The 18,322-nt window shown below is 38.8% G+C and overlaps 68 pseudogenes; all 68 read left to right on the top strand.

Annotated features, from left to right (window-relative positions):
* Nucleotides 1-22: 22 nt before the first annotated feature.
* LOC149591330 (5S ribosomal RNA) lies at nucleotides 23-141 on the top strand (annotated as a pseudogene).
* A 137-nt stretch (nucleotides 142-278) lies between these two features.
* On the top strand, nucleotides 279-397 carry LOC149591329 (5S ribosomal RNA; annotated as a pseudogene).
* Nucleotides 398-533: 136 nt separating this feature from the next.
* On the top strand, nucleotides 534-636 carry LOC149591328 (5S ribosomal RNA; annotated as a pseudogene).
* Nucleotides 637-773: 137 nt separating this feature from the next.
* Nucleotides 774-892, top strand: LOC149591327 (5S ribosomal RNA; annotated as a pseudogene).
* A 136-nt stretch (nucleotides 893-1,028) lies between these two features.
* Nucleotides 1,029-1,131, top strand: LOC149591326 (5S ribosomal RNA; annotated as a pseudogene).
* Nucleotides 1,132-1,250: 119 nt separating this feature from the next.
* On the top strand, nucleotides 1,251-1,369 carry LOC149591325 (5S ribosomal RNA; annotated as a pseudogene).
* Nucleotides 1,370-1,505: 136 nt separating this feature from the next.
* On the top strand, nucleotides 1,506-1,608 carry LOC149591324 (5S ribosomal RNA; annotated as a pseudogene).
* Nucleotides 1,609-1,745: 137 nt separating this feature from the next.
* On the top strand, nucleotides 1,746-1,864 carry LOC149591323 (5S ribosomal RNA; annotated as a pseudogene).
* Nucleotides 1,865-2,001: 137 nt separating this feature from the next.
* Nucleotides 2,002-2,120, top strand: LOC149591322 (5S ribosomal RNA; annotated as a pseudogene).
* A 136-nt stretch (nucleotides 2,121-2,256) lies between these two features.
* Nucleotides 2,257-2,359, top strand: LOC149591321 (5S ribosomal RNA; annotated as a pseudogene).
* A 122-nt stretch (nucleotides 2,360-2,481) lies between these two features.
* Nucleotides 2,482-2,600, top strand: LOC149591320 (5S ribosomal RNA; annotated as a pseudogene).
* Nucleotides 2,601-2,736: 136 nt separating this feature from the next.
* Nucleotides 2,737-2,839, top strand: LOC149591319 (5S ribosomal RNA; annotated as a pseudogene).
* Nucleotides 2,840-2,958: 119 nt separating this feature from the next.
* LOC149591318 (5S ribosomal RNA) lies at nucleotides 2,959-3,077 on the top strand (annotated as a pseudogene).
* A 136-nt stretch (nucleotides 3,078-3,213) lies between these two features.
* Nucleotides 3,214-3,316, top strand: LOC149591317 (5S ribosomal RNA; annotated as a pseudogene).
* A 137-nt stretch (nucleotides 3,317-3,453) lies between these two features.
* LOC149591316 (5S ribosomal RNA) lies at nucleotides 3,454-3,572 on the top strand (annotated as a pseudogene).
* A 137-nt stretch (nucleotides 3,573-3,709) lies between these two features.
* LOC149591315 (5S ribosomal RNA) lies at nucleotides 3,710-3,828 on the top strand (annotated as a pseudogene).
* Nucleotides 3,829-3,964: 136 nt separating this feature from the next.
* On the top strand, nucleotides 3,965-4,067 carry LOC149591314 (5S ribosomal RNA; annotated as a pseudogene).
* A 122-nt stretch (nucleotides 4,068-4,189) lies between these two features.
* On the top strand, nucleotides 4,190-4,308 carry LOC149591313 (5S ribosomal RNA; annotated as a pseudogene).
* Nucleotides 4,309-4,444: 136 nt separating this feature from the next.
* Nucleotides 4,445-4,547, top strand: LOC149591312 (5S ribosomal RNA; annotated as a pseudogene).
* Nucleotides 4,548-4,667: 120 nt separating this feature from the next.
* On the top strand, nucleotides 4,668-4,786 carry LOC149591311 (5S ribosomal RNA; annotated as a pseudogene).
* A 136-nt stretch (nucleotides 4,787-4,922) lies between these two features.
* LOC149591310 (5S ribosomal RNA) lies at nucleotides 4,923-5,025 on the top strand (annotated as a pseudogene).
* A 136-nt stretch (nucleotides 5,026-5,161) lies between these two features.
* LOC149591309 (5S ribosomal RNA) lies at nucleotides 5,162-5,280 on the top strand (annotated as a pseudogene).
* Nucleotides 5,281-5,418: 138 nt separating this feature from the next.
* On the top strand, nucleotides 5,419-5,521 carry LOC149591308 (5S ribosomal RNA; annotated as a pseudogene).
* A 137-nt stretch (nucleotides 5,522-5,658) lies between these two features.
* LOC149591307 (5S ribosomal RNA) lies at nucleotides 5,659-5,761 on the top strand (annotated as a pseudogene).
* A 122-nt stretch (nucleotides 5,762-5,883) lies between these two features.
* On the top strand, nucleotides 5,884-6,002 carry LOC149591306 (5S ribosomal RNA; annotated as a pseudogene).
* A 136-nt stretch (nucleotides 6,003-6,138) lies between these two features.
* LOC149591305 (5S ribosomal RNA) lies at nucleotides 6,139-6,241 on the top strand (annotated as a pseudogene).
* A 120-nt stretch (nucleotides 6,242-6,361) lies between these two features.
* On the top strand, nucleotides 6,362-6,480 carry LOC149591304 (5S ribosomal RNA; annotated as a pseudogene).
* Nucleotides 6,481-6,616: 136 nt separating this feature from the next.
* Nucleotides 6,617-6,735, top strand: LOC149591303 (5S ribosomal RNA; annotated as a pseudogene).
* Nucleotides 6,736-6,872: 137 nt separating this feature from the next.
* Nucleotides 6,873-6,991, top strand: LOC149591302 (5S ribosomal RNA; annotated as a pseudogene).
* Nucleotides 6,992-7,127: 136 nt separating this feature from the next.
* Nucleotides 7,128-7,230, top strand: LOC149591301 (5S ribosomal RNA; annotated as a pseudogene).
* Nucleotides 7,231-7,350: 120 nt separating this feature from the next.
* Nucleotides 7,351-7,469, top strand: LOC149591300 (5S ribosomal RNA; annotated as a pseudogene).
* Nucleotides 7,470-7,605: 136 nt separating this feature from the next.
* On the top strand, nucleotides 7,606-7,708 carry LOC149591299 (5S ribosomal RNA; annotated as a pseudogene).
* A 136-nt stretch (nucleotides 7,709-7,844) lies between these two features.
* LOC149591298 (5S ribosomal RNA) lies at nucleotides 7,845-7,963 on the top strand (annotated as a pseudogene).
* Nucleotides 7,964-8,101: 138 nt separating this feature from the next.
* Nucleotides 8,102-8,204, top strand: LOC149591297 (5S ribosomal RNA; annotated as a pseudogene).
* Nucleotides 8,205-8,341: 137 nt separating this feature from the next.
* Nucleotides 8,342-8,444, top strand: LOC149591296 (5S ribosomal RNA; annotated as a pseudogene).
* A 122-nt stretch (nucleotides 8,445-8,566) lies between these two features.
* Nucleotides 8,567-8,685, top strand: LOC149591295 (5S ribosomal RNA; annotated as a pseudogene).
* A 136-nt stretch (nucleotides 8,686-8,821) lies between these two features.
* LOC149591294 (5S ribosomal RNA) lies at nucleotides 8,822-8,924 on the top strand (annotated as a pseudogene).
* Nucleotides 8,925-9,044: 120 nt separating this feature from the next.
* LOC149591293 (5S ribosomal RNA) lies at nucleotides 9,045-9,163 on the top strand (annotated as a pseudogene).
* A 136-nt stretch (nucleotides 9,164-9,299) lies between these two features.
* Nucleotides 9,300-9,418, top strand: LOC149591292 (5S ribosomal RNA; annotated as a pseudogene).
* A 137-nt stretch (nucleotides 9,419-9,555) lies between these two features.
* Nucleotides 9,556-9,674, top strand: LOC149591291 (5S ribosomal RNA; annotated as a pseudogene).
* A 136-nt stretch (nucleotides 9,675-9,810) lies between these two features.
* On the top strand, nucleotides 9,811-9,913 carry LOC149591290 (5S ribosomal RNA; annotated as a pseudogene).
* A 122-nt stretch (nucleotides 9,914-10,035) lies between these two features.
* LOC149591289 (5S ribosomal RNA) lies at nucleotides 10,036-10,154 on the top strand (annotated as a pseudogene).
* A 136-nt stretch (nucleotides 10,155-10,290) lies between these two features.
* LOC149591288 (5S ribosomal RNA) lies at nucleotides 10,291-10,393 on the top strand (annotated as a pseudogene).
* Nucleotides 10,394-10,530: 137 nt separating this feature from the next.
* Nucleotides 10,531-10,633, top strand: LOC149591287 (5S ribosomal RNA; annotated as a pseudogene).
* Nucleotides 10,634-10,755: 122 nt separating this feature from the next.
* LOC149591286 (5S ribosomal RNA) lies at nucleotides 10,756-10,874 on the top strand (annotated as a pseudogene).
* Nucleotides 10,875-11,010: 136 nt separating this feature from the next.
* Nucleotides 11,011-11,113, top strand: LOC149591285 (5S ribosomal RNA; annotated as a pseudogene).
* A 120-nt stretch (nucleotides 11,114-11,233) lies between these two features.
* On the top strand, nucleotides 11,234-11,352 carry LOC149591284 (5S ribosomal RNA; annotated as a pseudogene).
* A 136-nt stretch (nucleotides 11,353-11,488) lies between these two features.
* On the top strand, nucleotides 11,489-11,607 carry LOC149591283 (5S ribosomal RNA; annotated as a pseudogene).
* Nucleotides 11,608-11,744: 137 nt separating this feature from the next.
* On the top strand, nucleotides 11,745-11,863 carry LOC149591282 (5S ribosomal RNA; annotated as a pseudogene).
* Nucleotides 11,864-11,999: 136 nt separating this feature from the next.
* LOC149591281 (5S ribosomal RNA) lies at nucleotides 12,000-12,102 on the top strand (annotated as a pseudogene).
* Nucleotides 12,103-12,224: 122 nt separating this feature from the next.
* Nucleotides 12,225-12,343, top strand: LOC149591280 (5S ribosomal RNA; annotated as a pseudogene).
* A 136-nt stretch (nucleotides 12,344-12,479) lies between these two features.
* Nucleotides 12,480-12,582, top strand: LOC149591279 (5S ribosomal RNA; annotated as a pseudogene).
* A 137-nt stretch (nucleotides 12,583-12,719) lies between these two features.
* Nucleotides 12,720-12,822, top strand: LOC149591278 (5S ribosomal RNA; annotated as a pseudogene).
* A 122-nt stretch (nucleotides 12,823-12,944) lies between these two features.
* LOC149591277 (5S ribosomal RNA) lies at nucleotides 12,945-13,063 on the top strand (annotated as a pseudogene).
* Nucleotides 13,064-13,199: 136 nt separating this feature from the next.
* LOC149591276 (5S ribosomal RNA) lies at nucleotides 13,200-13,302 on the top strand (annotated as a pseudogene).
* A 120-nt stretch (nucleotides 13,303-13,422) lies between these two features.
* Nucleotides 13,423-13,541, top strand: LOC149591275 (5S ribosomal RNA; annotated as a pseudogene).
* A 136-nt stretch (nucleotides 13,542-13,677) lies between these two features.
* On the top strand, nucleotides 13,678-13,796 carry LOC149591274 (5S ribosomal RNA; annotated as a pseudogene).
* Nucleotides 13,797-13,932: 136 nt separating this feature from the next.
* LOC149591273 (5S ribosomal RNA) lies at nucleotides 13,933-14,051 on the top strand (annotated as a pseudogene).
* Nucleotides 14,052-14,187: 136 nt separating this feature from the next.
* On the top strand, nucleotides 14,188-14,290 carry LOC149591272 (5S ribosomal RNA; annotated as a pseudogene).
* A 122-nt stretch (nucleotides 14,291-14,412) lies between these two features.
* On the top strand, nucleotides 14,413-14,531 carry LOC149591271 (5S ribosomal RNA; annotated as a pseudogene).
* A 136-nt stretch (nucleotides 14,532-14,667) lies between these two features.
* Nucleotides 14,668-14,770, top strand: LOC149591270 (5S ribosomal RNA; annotated as a pseudogene).
* Nucleotides 14,771-14,907: 137 nt separating this feature from the next.
* Nucleotides 14,908-15,010, top strand: LOC149591269 (5S ribosomal RNA; annotated as a pseudogene).
* Nucleotides 15,011-15,132: 122 nt separating this feature from the next.
* On the top strand, nucleotides 15,133-15,251 carry LOC149591268 (5S ribosomal RNA; annotated as a pseudogene).
* A 136-nt stretch (nucleotides 15,252-15,387) lies between these two features.
* Nucleotides 15,388-15,490, top strand: LOC149591267 (5S ribosomal RNA; annotated as a pseudogene).
* Nucleotides 15,491-15,626: 136 nt separating this feature from the next.
* LOC149591266 (5S ribosomal RNA) lies at nucleotides 15,627-15,745 on the top strand (annotated as a pseudogene).
* A 138-nt stretch (nucleotides 15,746-15,883) lies between these two features.
* On the top strand, nucleotides 15,884-15,986 carry LOC149591265 (5S ribosomal RNA; annotated as a pseudogene).
* Nucleotides 15,987-16,107: 121 nt separating this feature from the next.
* Nucleotides 16,108-16,226, top strand: LOC149591264 (5S ribosomal RNA; annotated as a pseudogene).
* Nucleotides 16,227-16,362: 136 nt separating this feature from the next.
* LOC149591263 (5S ribosomal RNA) lies at nucleotides 16,363-16,481 on the top strand (annotated as a pseudogene).
* The last annotated feature ends 1,841 nt before the right edge of the window (nucleotides 16,482-18,322 follow it).

The raw sequence follows: 18,322 nt of genomic DNA, 5'->3' as shown, positions 1-18,322 counted from the left end.
CGAATTATTAACTAGCACTCTCGGCAACGGCCATATCACGCTGAAAACACCGGTTCTCGTCCGAACACCGAAGTTAATCAGCGTCGAGCGCAGTCAGTACTTGGGAGGGAGGCCACTTAGGAACACTGCTTGCCGTTAGCTTTTTCACTTTTTTTTTGTCTTTTAAAATCCAATAGATATGAAAAAAGCAAACATATTTTCTTTTTGTTATTGTTTTAAAAAGATGAAGGTTAATTTGTCTCACTTAATTTAAATTCGAATTATTAACCAGCACTCTCGGCAACGGCCATATCACGCTGAAAACACCGGTTCTCGTCCGATAAACGAAGTTAAGCAGCGTCGAGCGCAGTCAGTACTTGGGAGGGAGACCACTTAGGAACAGTGCGTCCCGTTGGCTTTTTCACTTTTTTTCCTCTTTTAAATTCCAATAGATATGAAAAACGCAAACATATTTTCTTTTTTATATTGTTTTAAAAAGATGAAGGTTAATTTGTCTCACTTAATATAAATTCGAATTATTAACTAGCGCTCTCGGCAACGGCCATATCACGCTGAAAACACCGGTTCTCGTCCGATCACCGAAGTTAAGCAGCGTCGAGCGCAGTCAGTACTTGCGAACACTGCGTGCCGTTGGCTTTTTCCTTTTTGTTTCCTCTTTTAAATTCCACCAGATATGAAAAAAGCAAACATATCTTCATTTTATTATTGTTTTATAAAGATGAAGGTTAATTTGTCTCACTTACTTTAAATTCGAATTATTAACTAGCACTCTCGGCAACGGCCATATCACGCTGAAAACACCGGTTCTCGTCCGATCACCGAAGTTAATCAGCGTCGAGCGCAGTCAGTACTTGGGAGGGAGGCCACTTAGGAACACTGCTTGCCGTTAGCTTTTTCACTTTTTTTTGTCTTTTAAATTCCAATAGATATGAAAAAAGCAAACATATTTTCTTTTTGTTATTGTTTTAAATAGATGAAGGTTAATTTGTCTCACTTAATTTAAATTCGAATTATTAACTAGCACTCTCGGCAACGGCCATATCACGCTGAAAACACCGGTTCTCGTCCGATCACCGAAGTTAAGCAGCGTCGAGCGCAGTCAGTACTTGGGAACACTGCGTGCCGTTGGCTTTTTCACTTTTGTTTCCTCTTAAATTCCACCAGATATGAAAAAACAAACATATCTTCTTTTTGTTATTGTTTTATAAAGATGAAGGTTAATTAAATTCAAATTATTAACTAGCACTCTCGGCAACGGCCATATCACGCTGAAAACACCGGTTCTCGTCCGATCACCGAAGTTAAGCAGCGTCGAACGCAGTAAGTACTTGGGAGGGAGGCCACTTTGGAACACTGCTTGCCGTTAGCTTTTTCACTTTTTTTTGTCTTTTAAATTCCAATAGATATGAAAAAAGCAAACATACTTTCTTTTTGTTATTGTTTTAAAAAGATGAAGGTTAATTTGTCTCACTTAATTTAAATTCGAATTATTAACTAGCACTCTCGGCAACGGCCATATCACGCTGAAAACACCGGTTCTCGTCCGATCACCGAAGTTAAGCAGCGTCGAGCGCAGTCAGTACTTGCGAACACTGCGTGCCGTTGGCTTTTTCCTTTTTGTTTCCTCTTTTAAATTCCACCAGATATGAAAAAAGCAAACATATCTTCATTTTATTATTGTTTTATAAAGATGAAGGTTAATTTGTCTCACTTACTTTAAATTCGAATTATTAACTAGCACTCTCGGCAACGGCCATATCACGCTGAAAACACCGGTTCTCGTCCGAACACCGAAGTTAATCAGCGTCGAGCGCAGTCAGTACTTGGGAGGGAGGCCACTTAGGAACACTGCTTGCCGTTAGCTTTTTCACTTTTTTTTTGTCTTTTAAAATCCAATAGATATGAAAAAAGCAAACATATTTTCTTTTTGTTATTGTTTTAAAAAGATGAAGGTTAATTTGTCTCACTTAATTTAAATTCGAATTATTAACCAGCACTCTCGGCAACGGCCATATCACGCTGAAAACACCGGTTCTCGTCCGATAAACGAAGTTAAGCAGCGTCGAGCGCAGTCAGTACTTGGGAGGGAGACCACTTAGGAACAGTGCGTCCCGTTGGCTTTTTCACTTTTTTTCCTCTTTTAAATTCCAATAGATATGAAAAACGCAAACATATTTTCTTTTTTATATTGTTTTAAAAAGATGAAGGTTAATTTGTCTCACTTAATATAAATTCGAATTATTAACTAGCGCTCTCGGCAACGGCCATATCACGCTGAAAACACCGGTTCTCGTCCGATCACCGAAGTTAAGCAGCGTCGAGCGCAGTCAGTACTTTTGAACACTGCGTGCCGTTGGCTTTTCCCTTTTTGTTTCCTCTTTTAAATTCCACCAGATATGAAAAAAGCAAACATATCTTCTTTTTGTAGTTGTTTTATAAGGATGAAGGTTAATTAAATTCAAATTATTAACTAGCACTGTCGGCAACGGCCATATCACGCTGAATACACCGGTTCTCGTCCGATCACCGAAGTTAAGCAGAGTCGAGCGCAGTCAGTACTTGGGAGGGAGGCCACTTAGGAACACTGCTTGCCGTTAGCTTTTTCACTTTTTTTGGTCTTTTAAATTCTAATAGATATGAAAAAAGCAAACATACTTTCTTTTTGTTTTCGTTTTAAAAAGATGAAGGTTAATTTGTCTCACTTACTTAAAATTCGAATTATTAACTAGCACTCTCGGCAATGGCCATATCACGCTGAAAACACCGGTTCTCGTCCGATCACCGAAGTTAAGCAGCGTCGAGCGCAGTCAGTACTTGGGAACACTGCGTGCCGTTGGCTTTTTCACTTTTGTTTCCTCTTAAATTCCACCAGATATGAAAAAACAAACATATCTTCTTTTTGTTATTGTTTTATAAAGATGAAGGTTAATTAAATTCAAATTATTAACTAGCACTCTCGGCAACGGCCATATCACGCTGAAAACACCGGTTCTCGTCCGATCACCGAAGTTAAGCAGCGTCGAGCGCAGTCAGTACTTGGGAGGGAGGCCACTTAGGAACACTGCTTGCCGTTAGCTTTTTCACTTTTTTTTGTCTTTTAAATTCCAATAGATATGAAAAAAGCAAACATACTTTCTTTTTGTTATTGTTTTAAAAAGATGAAGGTTAATTTGTCTCACTTAATTTAAATTCGAATTATTAACTAGCACTCTCGGCAACGGCCATATCACGCTGAAAACACCGGTTCTCGTCCGATCACCGAAGTTAAGCAGCGTCGAGCGCAGTCAGTACTTGCGAACACTGCGTGCCGTTGGCTTTTTCCTTTTTGTTTCCTCTTTTAAATTCCACCAGATATGAAAAAAGCAAACATATCTTCATTTTATTATTGTTTTATAAAGATGAAGGTTAATTTGTCTCACTTACTTTAAATTCGAATTATTAACTAGCACTCTCGGCAACGGCCATATCACGCTGAAAACACCGGTTCTCGTCCGATCACCGAAGTTAAGCAGCGTCGAGCGCAGTCAGTACTTGGGAGGGAGGCCACTTAGGAACACTGCTTGCCGTTAGCTTTTTCACTTTTTTTTTGTCTTTTAAAATCCAATAGATATGAAAAAAGCAAACATATTTTCTTTTTGTTATTGTTTTAAAAAGATGAAGGTTAATTTGTCTCACTTAATTTAAATTCTAATTATTAACCAGCACTCTCGGCAACGGCCATATCACGCTGAAAACACCGGTTCTCGTCCGATAAACGAAGTTAAGCAGCGTCGAGCGCAGTCAGTACTTGGGAGGGAGACCACTTAGGAACAGTGCGTCCCGTTGGCTTTTTCACTTTTTTTCCTCTTTTAAATTCCAATAGATATGAAAAACGCAAACATATTTTCTTTTTTATATTGTTTTAAAAAGATGAAGGTTAATTTGTCTCACTTAATATAAATTCGAATTATTAACTAGCGCTCTCGGCAACGGCCATATCACGCTGAAAACACCGGTTCTCGTCCGATCACCGAAGTTAAGCAGCGTCGAGCGCAGTCAGTACTTTTGAACACTGCGTGCCGTTGGCTTTTCCCTTTTTGTTTCCTCTTTTAAATTCCACCAGATATGAAAAAAGCAAACATATCTTCTTTTTGTAGTTGTTTTATAAGGATGAAGGTTAATTAAATTCAAATTATTAACTAGCACTGTCGGCAACGGCCATATCACGCTGAATACACCGGTTCTCGTCCGATCACCGAAGTTAAGCAGAGTCGAGCGCAGTCAGTACTTGGGAGGGAGGCCACTTAGGAACACTGCTTGCCGTTAGCTTTTTCACTTTTTTTGGTCTTTTAAATTCTAATAGATATGAAAAAAGCAAACATACTTTCTTTTTGTTTTTGTTTTAAAAAGATGAAGGTTAATTTGTCTCACTTACTTAAAATTCGAATTATTAACTAGCACTCTCGGCAATGGCCATATCACGCTGAAAACACCGGTTCTCGTCCGATCACCGAAGTTAAGCAGCGTCGAGCGCAGTCAGTACTTGGGAACACTGCGTGCCGTTGGCTTTTTCCTTTTTGTTTCCTCTTTTAAATTCCACCAGATATGAAAAAAGCAAACATATCTTTTTTGTTATTGTTTTATAAAGATGAAGTTTAATTAGATTCAAATTATTAACTAGCACTCTCGGCAACAGCCATATCACGCTGACTACACCGGTTCTCGTCCGATAACCGAAGTTAAGCAGCGTCGAGCGCAGTCAGTACTTGGGAGGGAGACCACTTAGGAACACAGCGAACCGTTAGCTTTCTCAATTTTTTTCCTCTTTTAAATTCCAATAGATATGAAAAAAGCAAACATATTTTCTTTTTGTTATTGTTTTAAAAAGATGAAGGTTAATTTGTCTCACTTACTTTAAATTCGAATTATTAACTAGCACTCTCGGCAACGGCCATATCACGCTGAAAACACCGGTTCTCGTCCGATCACCGAAGTTAAGCAGCGTCGAGCGCAGTCAGTACATGGGAACACTGCGTGCCGTTGGCTTTTTCCTTTTTGTTTCCTCTTATAAATTCCACCAGATATGAAAAAAGCAAACATACTTCATTTTGTTATTGTTTTATAAAGATGAAGGTTAATTTGTCTCACTTACTTTAAATTCGAATTATTAACTAGCACTCTCGGCAACGGCCATATCACGCTGAAAACACCGGTTCTCGTCCGATCACCGAAGTTAATCAGCGTCGAGCGCAGTCAGTACTTGGGAGAAAGGCCACTTAGGAACACTGCTTGCCGTTAGCTTTTTCACTTTTTTTTTTGTCTTTTAAATTCCAATAGATATGAAAAAAGCAAACATATTTTCTTTTTGTTATTGTTTTAAAAAGATGAAGGTTAATTTGTCTCACTTACTTTAAATTCGAATTATTAACTAGCACTCTCGGCAACGGCCATATCACGCTGAAAACACCGGTTCTCGTCCGATCACCGAAGTTAAGCAGCGTCGAGTGCAGTCAGTACTTGCGAACACTGCGTGCCGTTGGCTTTTTCCTTTTTGTTTCCTCTTTTAAATTCCACCAGATATGAAAAAAGCAAACATATCTTCATTTTATTATTGTTTTATAAAGATGAAGGTTAATTTGTCTCACTTACTTTAAATTCGAATTATTGACTAGCACTCTCGGCAACGGCCATATCACGCTGAAAACACCGGTTCTCGTCCGATCACCGAAGTTAAGCTGCGTCGAGCGCAGTCAGTACTTGGGAACACTGCGTGCCGTTGGCTTTTTCCTTTTTGTTTCCTCTTTTAAATTCCACCAGATATGAAAAAAGCAAACATATCTTCTTTTTGTAGTTGTTTTATAAGGATGAAGGTTAATTAAATTCAAATTATTAACTAGCACTGTCGGCAACGGCCATATCACGCTGAATACACCGGTTCTCGTCCGATCACCGAAGTTAAGCAGAGTCGAGCGCAGTCAGTACTTGGGAGGGAGGCCACTTAGGAACACTGCTTGCCGTTAGCTTTTTCACTTTTTTTGGTCTTTTAAATTCTAATAGATATGAAAAAAGCAAACATACTTTCTTTTTGTTTTTGTTTTAAAAAGATGAAGGTTAATTTGTCTCACTTACTTAAAATTCGAATTATTAACTAGCACTCTCGGCAATGGCCATATCACGCTGAAAACACCGGTTCTCGTCCGATCACCGAAGTTAAGCAGCGTCGAGCGCAGTCAGTACTTGGGAACACTGCGTGCCGTTGGCTTTTTCCTTTTTGTTTCCTCTTTTAAATTCCACCAGATATGAAAAAAGCAAACATATCTTTTTTGTTATTGTTTTATAAAGATGAAGTTTAATTAGATTCAAATTATTAACTAGCACTCTCGGCAACAGCCATATCACGCTGACTACACCGGTTCTCGTCCGATAACCGAAGTTAAGCAGCGTCGAGCGCAGTCAGTACTTGGGAGGGAGACCACTTAGGAACACAGCGAACCGTTAGCTTTCTCAATTTTTTTCCTCTTTTAAATTCCAATAGATATGAAAAAAGCAAACATATTTTCTTTTTGTTATTGTTTTAAAAAGATGAAGGTTAATTTGTCTCACTTACTTTAAATTCGAATTATTAACTAGCACTCTCGGCAACGGCCATATCACGCTGAAAACACCGGTTCTCGTCCGATCACCGAAGTTAATCAGCGTCGAGCGCAGTCAGTACTTGGGAGGGAGGCCACTTAGGAACACTGCTTGCCGTTAGCTTTTTCACTTTTTTTTTGTCTTTTAAAATCCAATAGATATGAAAAAAGCAAACATATTTTCTTTTTGTTATTGTTTTAAAAAGATGAAGGTTAATTTGTCTCACTTAATTTAAATTCGAATTATTAACCAGCACTCTCGGCAACGGCCATATCACGCTGAAAACACCGGTTATCGTCCGATAAACGAAGTTAAGCAGCGTCGAGCGCAGTCAGTACTTGGGAGGGAGACCACTTAGGAACAGTGCGTCCCGTTGGCTTTTTCACTTTTTTTCCTCTTTTAAATTCCAATAGATATGAAAAACGCAAACATATTTTCTTTTTTATATTGTTTTAAAAAGATGAAGGTTAATTTGTCTCACTTAATATAAATTCGAATTATTAACTAGCGCTCTCGGCAACGGCCATATCACGCTGAAAACACCGGTTCTCGTCCGATCACCGAAGTTAAGCAGCGTCGAGCGCAGTCAGTACTTGGGAACACTGCGTGCCGTTGGCTTTTTCCTTTTTGTTTCCTCTTTTAAATTCCACCAGATATGAAAAAAGCAAACATATCTTTTTTGTTATTGTTTTATAAAGATGAAGTTTAATTAGATTCAAATTATTAACTAGCACTCTCGGCAACAGCCATATCACGCTGACTACACCGGTTCTCGTCCGATAACCGAAGTTAAGCAGCGTCGAGCGCAGTCAGTACTTGGGAGGGAGACCACTTAGGAACACAGCGAACCGTTAGCTTTCTCAATTTTTTTCCTCTTTTAAATTCCAATAGATATGAAAAAAGCAAACATATTTTCTTTTTGTTATTGTTTTAAAAAGATGAAGGTTAATTTGTCTCACTTACTTTAAATTCGAATTATTAACTAGCACTCTCGGCAACGGCCATATCACGCTGAAAACACCGGTTCTCGTCCGATCACCGAAGTTAAGCAGCGTCGAGCGCAGTCAGTACATGGGAACACTGCGTGCCGTTGGCTTTTTCCTTTTTGTTTCCTCTTATAAATTCCACCAGATATGAAAAAAGCAAACATACTTCATTTTGTTATTGTTTTATAAAGATGAAGGTTAATTTGTCTCACTTACTTTAAATTCGAATTATTAACTAGCACTCTCGGCAACGGCCATATCACGCTGAAAACACCGGTTCTCGTCCGATCACCGAAGTTAATCAGCGTCGAGCGCAGTCAGTACTTGGGAGAAAGGCCACTTAGGAACACTGCTTGCCGTTAGCTTTTTCACTTTTTTTTTTGTCTTTTAAATTCCAATAGATATGAAAAAAGCAAACATATTTTCTTTTTGTTATTGTTTTAAAAAGATGAAGGTTAATTTGTCTCACTTACTTTAAATTCGAATTATTAACTAGCACTCTCGGCAACGGCCATATCACGCTGAAAACACCGGTTCTCGTCCGATCACCGAAGTTAAGCAGCGTCGAGTGCAGTCAGTACTTGCGAACACTGCGTGCCGTTGGCTTTTTCCTTTTTGTTTCCTCTTTTAAATTCCACCAGATATGAAAAAAGCAAACATATCTTCATTTTATTATTGTTTTATAAAGATGAAGGTTAATTTGTCTCACTTACTTTAAATTCGAATTATTGACTAGCACTCTCGGCAACGGCCATATCACGCTGAAAACACCGGTTCTCGTCCGATCACCGAAGTTAAGCTGCGTCGAGCGCAGTCAGTACTTGGGAACACTGCGTGCCGTTGGCTTTTTCCTTTTTGTTTCCTCTTTTAAATTCCACCAGATATGAAAAAAGCAAACATATCTTCTTTTTGTAGTTGTTTTATAAGGATGAAGGTTAATTAAATTCAAATTATTAACTAGCACTGTCGGCAACGGCCATATCACGCTGAATACACCGGTTCTCGTCCGATCACCGAAGTTAAGCAGAGTCGAGCGCAGTCAGTACTTGGGAGGGAGGCCACTTAGGAACACTGCTTGCCGTTAGCTTTTTCACTTTTTTTGGTCTTTTAAATTCTAATAGATATGAAAAAAGCAAACATACTTTCTTTTTGTTTTTGTTTTAAAAAGATGAAGGTTAATTTGTCTCACTTACTTAAAATTCGAATTATTAACTAGCACTCTCGGCAATGGCCATATCACGCTGAAAACACCGGTTCTCGTCCGATCACCGAAGTTAAGCAGCGTCGAGCGCAGTCAGTACTTGGGAACACTGCGTGCCGTTGGCTTTTTCCTTTTTGTTTCCTCTTTTAAATTCCACCAGATATGAAAATAGCAAACATATCTTTTTTGTTATTGTTTTATAAAGATGAAGTTTAATTAGATTCAAATTATTAACTAGCACTCTCGGCAACAGCCATATCACGCTGACTACACCGGTTCTCGTCCGATAACCGAAGTTAAGCAGCGTCGAGCGCAGTCAGTACTTGGGAGGGAGACCACTTAGGAACACAGCGAACCGTTAGCTTTCTCAATTTTTTTCCTCTTTTAAATTCCAATAGATATGAAAAAAGCAAACATATTTTCTTTTTGTTATTGTTTTAAAAAGATGAAGGTTAATTTGTCTCACTTACTTTAAATTCGAATTATTAACTAGCACTCTCGGCAACGGCCATATCACGCTGAAAACACCGGTTCTCGTCCGATCACCGAAGTTAATCAGCGTCGAGCGCAGTCAGTACTTGGGAGGGAGGCCACTTAGGAACACTGCTTGCCGTTAGCTTTTTCACTTTTTTTTTGTCTTTTAAAATCCAATAGATATGAAAAAAGCAAACATATTTTCTTTTTGTTATTGTTTTAAAAAGATGAAGGTTAATTTGTCTCACTTAATTTAAATTCGAATTATTAACCAGCACTCTCGGCAACGGCCATATCACGCTGAAAACACCGGTTATCGTCCGATAAACGAAGTTAAGCAGCGTCGAGCGCAGTCAGTACTTGGGAGGGAGACCACTTAGGAACAGTGCGTCCCGTTGGCTTTTTCACTTTTTTTCCTCTTTTAAATTCCAATAGATATGAAAAACGCAAACATATTTTCTTTTTTATATTGTTTTAAAAAGATGAAGGTTAATTTGTCTCACTTAATATAAATTCGAATTATTAACTAGCGCTCTCGGCAACGGCCATATCACGCTGAAAACACCGGTTCTCGTCCGATCACCGAAGTTAAGCAGCGTCGAGCGCAGTCAGTACTTTTGAACACTGCGTGCCGTTGGCTTTTCCCTTTTTGTTTCCTCTTTTAAATTCCACCAGATATGAAAAAAGCAAACATATCTTCTTTTTGTAGTTGTTTTATAAGGATGAAGGTTAATTAAATTCAAATTATTAACTAGCACTGTCGGCAACGGCCATATCACGCTGAATACACCGGTTCTCGTCCGATCACCGAAGTTAAGCAGAGTCGAGCGCAGTCAGTACTTGGGAGGGAGGCCACTTAGGAACACTGCTTGCCGTTAGCTTTTTCACTTTTTTTTGTCTTTTAAATTCCAATAGATATGAAAAAAGCAAACATATTTTCTTTTTGTTATTGTTTTAAAAAGATGAAGGTTAATTTGTCTCACTTACTTTAAATTCGAATTATTAACTAGCACTCTCGGCAACGGCCATATCACGCTGAAAACACCGGTTCTCGTCCGATCACCGAAGTTAAGCAGCGTCGAGCGCAGTCAGTACTTGCGAACACTGCGTGCCGTTGGCTTTTTCCTTTTTGTTTCCTCTTTTAAATTCCACCAGATATGAAAAAAGCAAACATTTCTTCATTTTATTATTGTTTTATAAAGATGAAGGTTAATTTGTCTCACTTACTTTAAATTCGAATTATTGACTAGCACTCTCGGCAACGGCCATATCACGCTGAAAACACCGGTTCTCGTCCGATCACCGAAGTTAAGCTGCGTCGAGCGCAGTCAGTACTTGGGAACACTGCGTGCCGTTGGCTTTTTCCTTTTTGTTTCCTCTTTTAAATTCCACCAGATATGAAAAAAGCAAACATATCTTCTTTTTGTAGTTGTTTTATAAGGATGAAGGTTAATTAAATTCAAATTATTAACTAGCACTGTCGGCAACGGCCATATCACGCTGAATACACCGGTTCTCGTCCGATCACCGAAGTTAAGCAGAGTCGAGCGCAGTCAGTACTTGGGAGGGAGGCCACTTAGGAACACTGCTTGCCGTTAGCTTTTTCACTTTTTTTGGTCTTTTAAATTCTAATAGATATGAAAAAAGCAAACATACTTTCTTTTTGTTTTTGTTTTAAAAAGATGAAGGTTAATTTGTCTCACTTACTTAAAATTCGAATTATTAACTAGCACTCTCGGCAATGGCCATATCACGCTGAAAACACCGGTTCTCGTCCGATCACCGAAGTTAAGCAGCGTCGAGCGCAGTCAGTACTTGGGAACACTGCGTGCCGTTGGCTTTTTCCTTTTTGTTTCCTCTTTTAAATTCCACCAGATATGAAAAAAGCAAACATATCTTTTTTGTTATTGTTTTATAAAGATGAAGTTTAATTAGATTCAAATTATTAACTAGCACTCTCGGCAACAGCCATATCACGCTGACTACACCGGTTCTCGTCCGATAACCGAAGTTAAGCAGCGTCGAGCGCAGTCAGTACTTGGGAGGGAGACCACTTAGGAACACAGCGAACCGTTAGCTTTCTCAATTTTTTTCCTCTTTTAAATTCCAATAGATATGAAAAAAGCAAACATATTTTCTTTTTGTTATTGTTTTAAAAAGATGAAGGTTAATTTGTCTCACTTACTTTAAATTCGAATTATTAACTAGCACTCTCGGCAACGGCCATATCACGCTGAAAACACCGGTTCTCGTCCGATCACCGAAGTTAATCAGCGTCGAGCGCAGTCAGTACTTGGGAGGGAGGCCACTTAGGAACACTGCTTGCCGTTAGCTTTTTCACTTTTTTTTTGTCTTTTAAAATCCAATAGATATGAAAAAAGCAAACATATTTTCTTTTTGTTATTGTTTTAAAAAGATGAAGGTTAATTTGTCTCACTTAATTTAAATTCGAATTATTAACCAGCACTCTCGGCAACGGCCATATCACGCTGAAAACACCGGTTATCGTCCGATAAACGAAGTTAAGCAGCGTCGAGCGCAGTCAGTACTTGGGAGGGAGACCACTTAGGAACAGTGCGTCCCGTTGGCTTTTTCACTTTTTTTCCTCTTTTAAATTCCAATAGATATGAAAAACGCAAACATATTTTCTTTTTTATATTGTTTTAAAAAGATGAAGGTTAATTTGTCTCACTTAATATAAATTCGAATTATTAACTAGCGCTCTCGGCAACGGCCATATCACGCTGAAAACACCGGTTCTCGTCCGATCACCGAAGTTAAGCAGCGTCGAGCGCAGTCAGTACTTTTGAACACTGCGTGCCGTTGGCTTTTCCCTTTTTGTTTCCTCTTTTAAATTCCACCAGATATGAAAAAAGCAAACATATCTTCTTTTTGTAGTTGTTTTATAAGGATGAAGGTTAATTAAATTCAAATTATTAACTAGCACTGTCGGCAACGGCCATATCACGCTGAATACACCGGTTCTCGTCCGATCACCGAAGTTAAGCAGAGTCGAGCGCAGTCAGTACTTGGGAGGGAGGCCACTTAGGAACACTGCTTGCCGTTAGCTTTTTCACTTTTTTTTGTCTTTTAAATTCCAATAGATATGAAAAAAGCAAACATATTTTCTTTTTGTTATTGTTTTAAAAAGATGAAGGTTAATTTGTCTCACTTACTTTAAATTCGAATTATTAACTAGCACTCTCGGCAACGGCCATATCACGCTGAAAACACCGGTTCTCGTCCGATCACCGAAGTTAAGCAGCGTCGAGCGCAGTCAGTACTTGCGAACACTGCGTGCCGTTGGCTTTTTCCTTTTTGTTTCCTCTTTTAAATTCCACCAGATATGAAAAAAGCAAACATTTCTTCATTTTATTATTGTTTTATAAAGATGAAGGTTAATTTGTCTCACTTACTTTAAATTCGAATTATTGACTAGCACTCTCGGCAACGGCCATATCACGCTGAAAACACCGGTTCTCGTCCGATCACCGAAGTTAAGCTGCGTCGAGCGCAGTCAGTACTTGGGAACACTGCGTGCCGTTGGCTTTTTCCTTTTTGTTTCCTCTTTTAAATTCCACCAGATATGAAAAAAGCAAACATATCTTCTTTTTGTAGTTGTTTTATAAGGATGAAGGTTAATTAAATTCAAATTATTAACTAGCACTGTCGGCAACGGCCATATCACGCTGAATACACCGGTTCTCGTCCGATCACCGAAGTTAAGCAGAGTCGAGCGCAGTCAGTACTTGGGAGGGAGGCCACTTAGGAACACTGCTTGCCGTTAGCTTTTTCACTTTTTTTGGTCTTTTAAATTCTAATAGATATGAAAAAAGCAAACATACTTTCTTTTTGTTTTTGTTTTAAAAAGATGAAGGTTAATTTGTCTCACTTACTTAAAATTCGAATTATTAACTAGCACTCTCGGCAATGGCCATATCACGCTGAAAACACCGGTTCTCGTCCGATCACCGAAGTTAAGCAGCGTCGAGCGCAGTCAGTACTTGGGAACACTGCGTGCCGTTGGCTTTTTCCTTTTTGTTTCCTCTTTTAAATTCCACCAGATATGAAAAAAGCAAACATATCTTTTTTGTTATTGTTTTATAAAGATGAAGTTTAATTAGATTCAAATTATTAACTAGCACTCTCGGCAACAGCCATATCACGCTGACTACACCGGTTCTCGTCCGATAACCGAAGTTAAGCAGCGTCGAGCGCAGTCAGTACTTGGGAGGGAGACCACTTAGGAACACAGCGAACCGTTAGCTTTCTCAATTTTTTTCCTCTTTTAAATTCCAATAGATATGAAAAAAGCAAACATATTTTCTTTTTGTTGTTGTTTTAAAAAGATGAAGGTTAATTTGTCTCACTTACTTTAAATTCGAATTATTAACTAGCACTCTCGGCAACGGCCATATCACGCTGAAAACACCGGTTCTCGTCCGATCACCGAAGTTAATCAGCGTCGAGCGCAGTCAGTACTTGGGAGGGAGGCCACTTAGGAACACTGCTTGCCGTTAGCTTTTTCACTTTTTTTTGTCTTTTAAAATCCAATAGATATGAAAAAAGCAAACATATTTTCTTTTTGTTATTGTTTTAAAAAGATGAAGGTTAATTTGTCTCACTTAATTTAAATTCGAATTATTAACCAGCACTCTCGGCAACGGCCATATCACGCTGAAAACACCGGTTCTCGTCCGATAAACGAAGTTAAGCAGCGTCGAGCGCAGTCAGTACTTGGGAGGGAGACCACTTAGGAACAGTGCGTCCCGTTGGCTTTTTCACTTTTTTTCCTCTTTTAAATTCCAATAGATATGAAAAACGCAAACATATTTTCTTTTTTATATTGTTTTAAAAAGATGAAGGTTAATTTGTCTCACTTAATATAAATTCGAATTATTAACTAGCGCTCTCGGCAACGGCCATATCACGCTGAAAACACCGGTTCTCGTCCGATCACCGAAGTTAAGCAGCGTCGAGCGCAGTCAGTACTTTTGAACACTGCGTGCCGTTGGCTTTTCCCTTTTTGTTTCCTCTTTTAAATTCCACCAGATATGAAAAAAGCAAACATATCTTCTTTTTGTAGTTGTTTTATAAGGATGAAGGTTAATTAAATTCAAATTATTAACTAGCACTGTCGGCAACGGCCATATCACGCTGAATACACCGGTTCTCGTCCGATCACCGAAGTTAAGCAGAGTCGAGCGCAGTCAGTACTTGGGAGGGAGGCCACTTAGGAACACTGCTTGCCGTTAGCTTTTTCACTTTTTTTGGTCTTTTAAATTCTAATAGATATGAAAAAAGCAAACATACTTTCTTTTTGTTTTTGTTTTAAAAAGATGAAGGTTAATTTGTCTCACTTACTTAAAATTCGAATTATTAACTAGCACTCTCGGCAATGGCCATATCACGCTGAAAACACCGGTTCTCGTCCGATCACCGAAGTTAAGCAGCGTCGAGCGCAGTCAGTACTTGCGAACACTGCGTGCCGTTGGCTTTTTCCTTTTTGTTTCCTCTTTTAAATTCCACCAGATATGAAAAAAGCAAACATATCTTCATTTTATTATTGTTTTATAAAGATGAAGGTTAATTTGTCTCACTTACTTTAAATTCGAATTATTGACTAGCACTCTCGGCAACGGCCATATCACGCTGAAAACACCGGTTCTCGTCCGATCACCGAAGTTAAGCTGCGTCGAGCGCAGTCAGTACTTGGGAACACTGCGTGCCGTTGGCTTTTTCCTTTTTGTTTCCTCTTTTAAATTCCACCAGATATGAAAAAAGCAAACATATCTTCTTTTTGTAGTTGTTTTATAAGGATGAAGGTTAATTAAATTCAAATTATTAACTAGCACTGTCGGCAACGGCCATATCACGCTGAATACACCGGTTCTCGTCCGATCACCGAAGTTAAGCAGAGTCGAGCGCAGTCAGTACTTGGGAGGGAGACCACTTAGGAACACAGCGAACCGTTAGCTTTCTCAATTTTTTTCCTCTTTTAAATTCCAATAGATATGAAAAAAGCAAACATATTTTCTTTTTGTTATTGTTTTAAAAAGATGAAGGTTAATTTGTCTCACTTACTTTAAATTCGAATTATTAACTAGCACTCTCGGCAACGGCCATATCACGCTGAAAACACCGGTTCTCGTCCGATCACCGAAGTTAAGCAGCGTCGAGCGCAGTCAGTACATGGGAACACTGCGTGCCGTTGGCTTTTTCCTTTTTGTTTCCTCTTATAAATTCCACCAGATATGAAAAAAGCAAACATACTTCATTTTGTTATTTTTTTATAAAGATGAAGGTTAATTTGTCTCACTTACTTTAAATTCGAATTATTAACTAGCACTCTCGGCAACGGCCATATCACGCTGAAAACACCGGTTCTCGTCCGATCACCGAAGTTAATCAGCGTCGAGCGCAGTCAGTACTTGGGAGAAAGGCCACTTAGGAACACTGCTTGCCGTTAGCTTTTTCACTTTTTTTTTGGTCTTTTAAATTCCAATAGATATGAAAAAAGCAAACATATTTTCTTTTTGTTATTGTTTTAAAAAGATGAAGGTTAATTTGTCTCACTTACTTTAAATTCGAATTATTAACTAGCACTCTCGGCAACGGCCATATCACGCTGAAAACACCGGTTCTCGTCCGATCACCGAAGTTAAGCAGCGTCGAGCGCAGTCAGTACTTGGGAACACTGCGTGCCGTTGGCTTCTTCCTTTTTGTTTCCTCTTTTAAATTCCACCAGATATGAAAAAAGCAAACATATCATCTTTTTGTTATTGTTTTATAAAGATGAAGGTTAATTAGATTCAATTATTAACTAGCACTCTCGGCAACAGCCATATCACGCTGACTACACCGGTTCTCGTCCGATAACCGAAGTTAAGCAGCGTCGAGCGCAGTCAGTACTTGGGAGGGAGACCACTTAGGAACACTGCGTACCGTTAGCTTTCTCAACTTTTTTCCTCTTTTAAATTGCAATAGATATGAAAAAAGCAAACATATCTTCTTTTTGATATTGTTTTATAAAGATGAAGGTTAATTTGTCTCACTTAATTTAAATTCGAAATATTAACAAGCACTCTCGGCAACGGCCATATCACGCTGAAAACACCGGTTCTCGTCCGATCACCGAAGTTAAGCATCGTGGAGCGCAGTCAGTACTTGGGAGGGAGGCCAATTAGGAACACTGCTTGCCGTTAGCTTTTTCACTTTTTTTTGTCTTTTAAATTCCAATAGATATGAAAAAACAAACATATCTTCTTTTTGTTATTGTTTTATAAAGATGAAGGTTAATTAAATTCAAATTATTAACTATAACTCTCGGCAACGGCCATATCACGCTGAAAACACCGGTTCTCGTCTGATCACCGAAGTTAATCAGCGTCGAGCGCAGTCAGTACTTGGGAGGGAGGCCACTTAGGAATAGAGAGCTGCAACTCTGTGGAAGAACTCCGAAACCCGCTGGGTTCCGCGTTTAAGCGATGGGAACTCCGGGAATTGGAAATATTTTTCTGAGATAAAATTGGAGTTGGGTGGCAATGGAAGTTTTCGTGTGCGGAGTTGGGAGGCAATGGGAATAATGATAATTATAATTGCGGAGTTGGGAGGCAATGGAAAATTATCTTAAAACATGGAAATCTACGGAGTTGGAAAACTTAAGTCTGGTAAGTCGTAGGGCTCCAATTTAAAAGCGGTCTTTAGCGTTGTTTGTCTTCAGAAGCTTCGTACGAAATTCTTTTTTCACCCGTAACCCCACGTGACACGTCCCCTCAGTGAGTCTCTCACACAATGGGGCCGCGGGCGCTTTCCTTTTCTCTTAAACCCATTGACAAGAGTCTCCTTTCTAGCTTTGACACATAAAGTAAGGCAGTAGGCATATTAGCAGGCACAACTAATAACTGAATTGACTCTAGTGTTAGTATTTCTTGATTCGTAAAGTTCGTGGCCTTGTCATTCAAAATAGCATTTGTGAAGCGAATCAGTCCGATTTTAATTAAATAGCTAATTTAAGAAACTAAGCGTAAAATGTGACTCAACGACAACGCGTAGAGCCTTTTTTCCCCCAAATCTTAAGTTTTAATGTCTAGAAGAATTTTATGAGTAAATATTATTCCTTATTTGAAAATCATAATTTATAAGCACTCGTGATATCAATCTCAGGCCAAATTTGAAAGAAAACTAATGAGCTACACGTTTTACTTGGCTTTCTATTTTTCCAATTCTAAAGAGTAAAGAAATCTTCCAAAGACTAGAAACTAGAAAGGTTTTAATGGACGAAGTTAGAAGGAGTTTAAGAAAATTTAATTTTCATGGAAGGAGTTGGGAGGAGTTTAAGAAATTTTAATTTTCATGGAAGGAGTTGGGAGGAGTTTAAGAAATTTTAATTTTCATGGAAGGAGTTGGTAGGAGTTTAAGAAATTTTAATTTTCATGGAAGGAGTTGGGAGGAGTTTAAGAAATTTTAATTTTCATGGAAGGAGTTTTAAATTTCGCTTTGCGGAGTTCTGCGGAGTTCAAACCTTTGATTATGGCATTGGGAGGAATTGGAGTCATTGTTGTGTATTGCCCTGGATTTGGAAGGAGTTGGAGGTTAATATTTTCATTTTGCAGCTCTCTACTTAGGAACACTGCTTGCCGTTAGCTTTTTCACTTTTTTTTGTCTTTTAAATTCCAATAGATATGAAAAAAGCAAACATATTTTCTTTTTGTTATTGTTTTAAAAAGATGAAGGTTAATTTGTCTCACTTACTTTAAATTCGAATTATTAACTAGCACTCTCGGCAACGGCCATATCACGCTGAAAACACCGGTTCTCGTCTGATCACCGAAGTTAATCAGCGTCGAGCGCAGTCAGTACTTGGGAGGGAGGCCACTTAGGAATAGAGAGCTGCAACTCTGTGGAAGAACTCCGAAACCCGCTGGGTTCCGCGTTTAAGCGATGGGAACTCCGGGAATTGGAAATATTTTTCTGAGATAAAATTGGAGTTGGGTGGCAATGGAAGTTTTCGTGTGCGGAGTTGGGAGGCAATGGGAATAATGATAAT

Source organism: Phalangium opilio, unplaced genomic scaffold, assembly GCF_054372755.1.
Source record: "Phalangium opilio isolate 3A_F unplaced genomic scaffold, DU_Popi_V2 ptg000505l_1, whole genome shotgun sequence".
Classification (NCBI taxonomy): Eukaryota; Metazoa; Arthropoda; class Arachnida; order Opiliones; family Phalangiidae; genus Phalangium; species Phalangium opilio.
The sequence above is the reverse complement of the archived record's forward strand: the minus strand, read 5'-3'. Positions and strand labels throughout refer to the sequence as shown.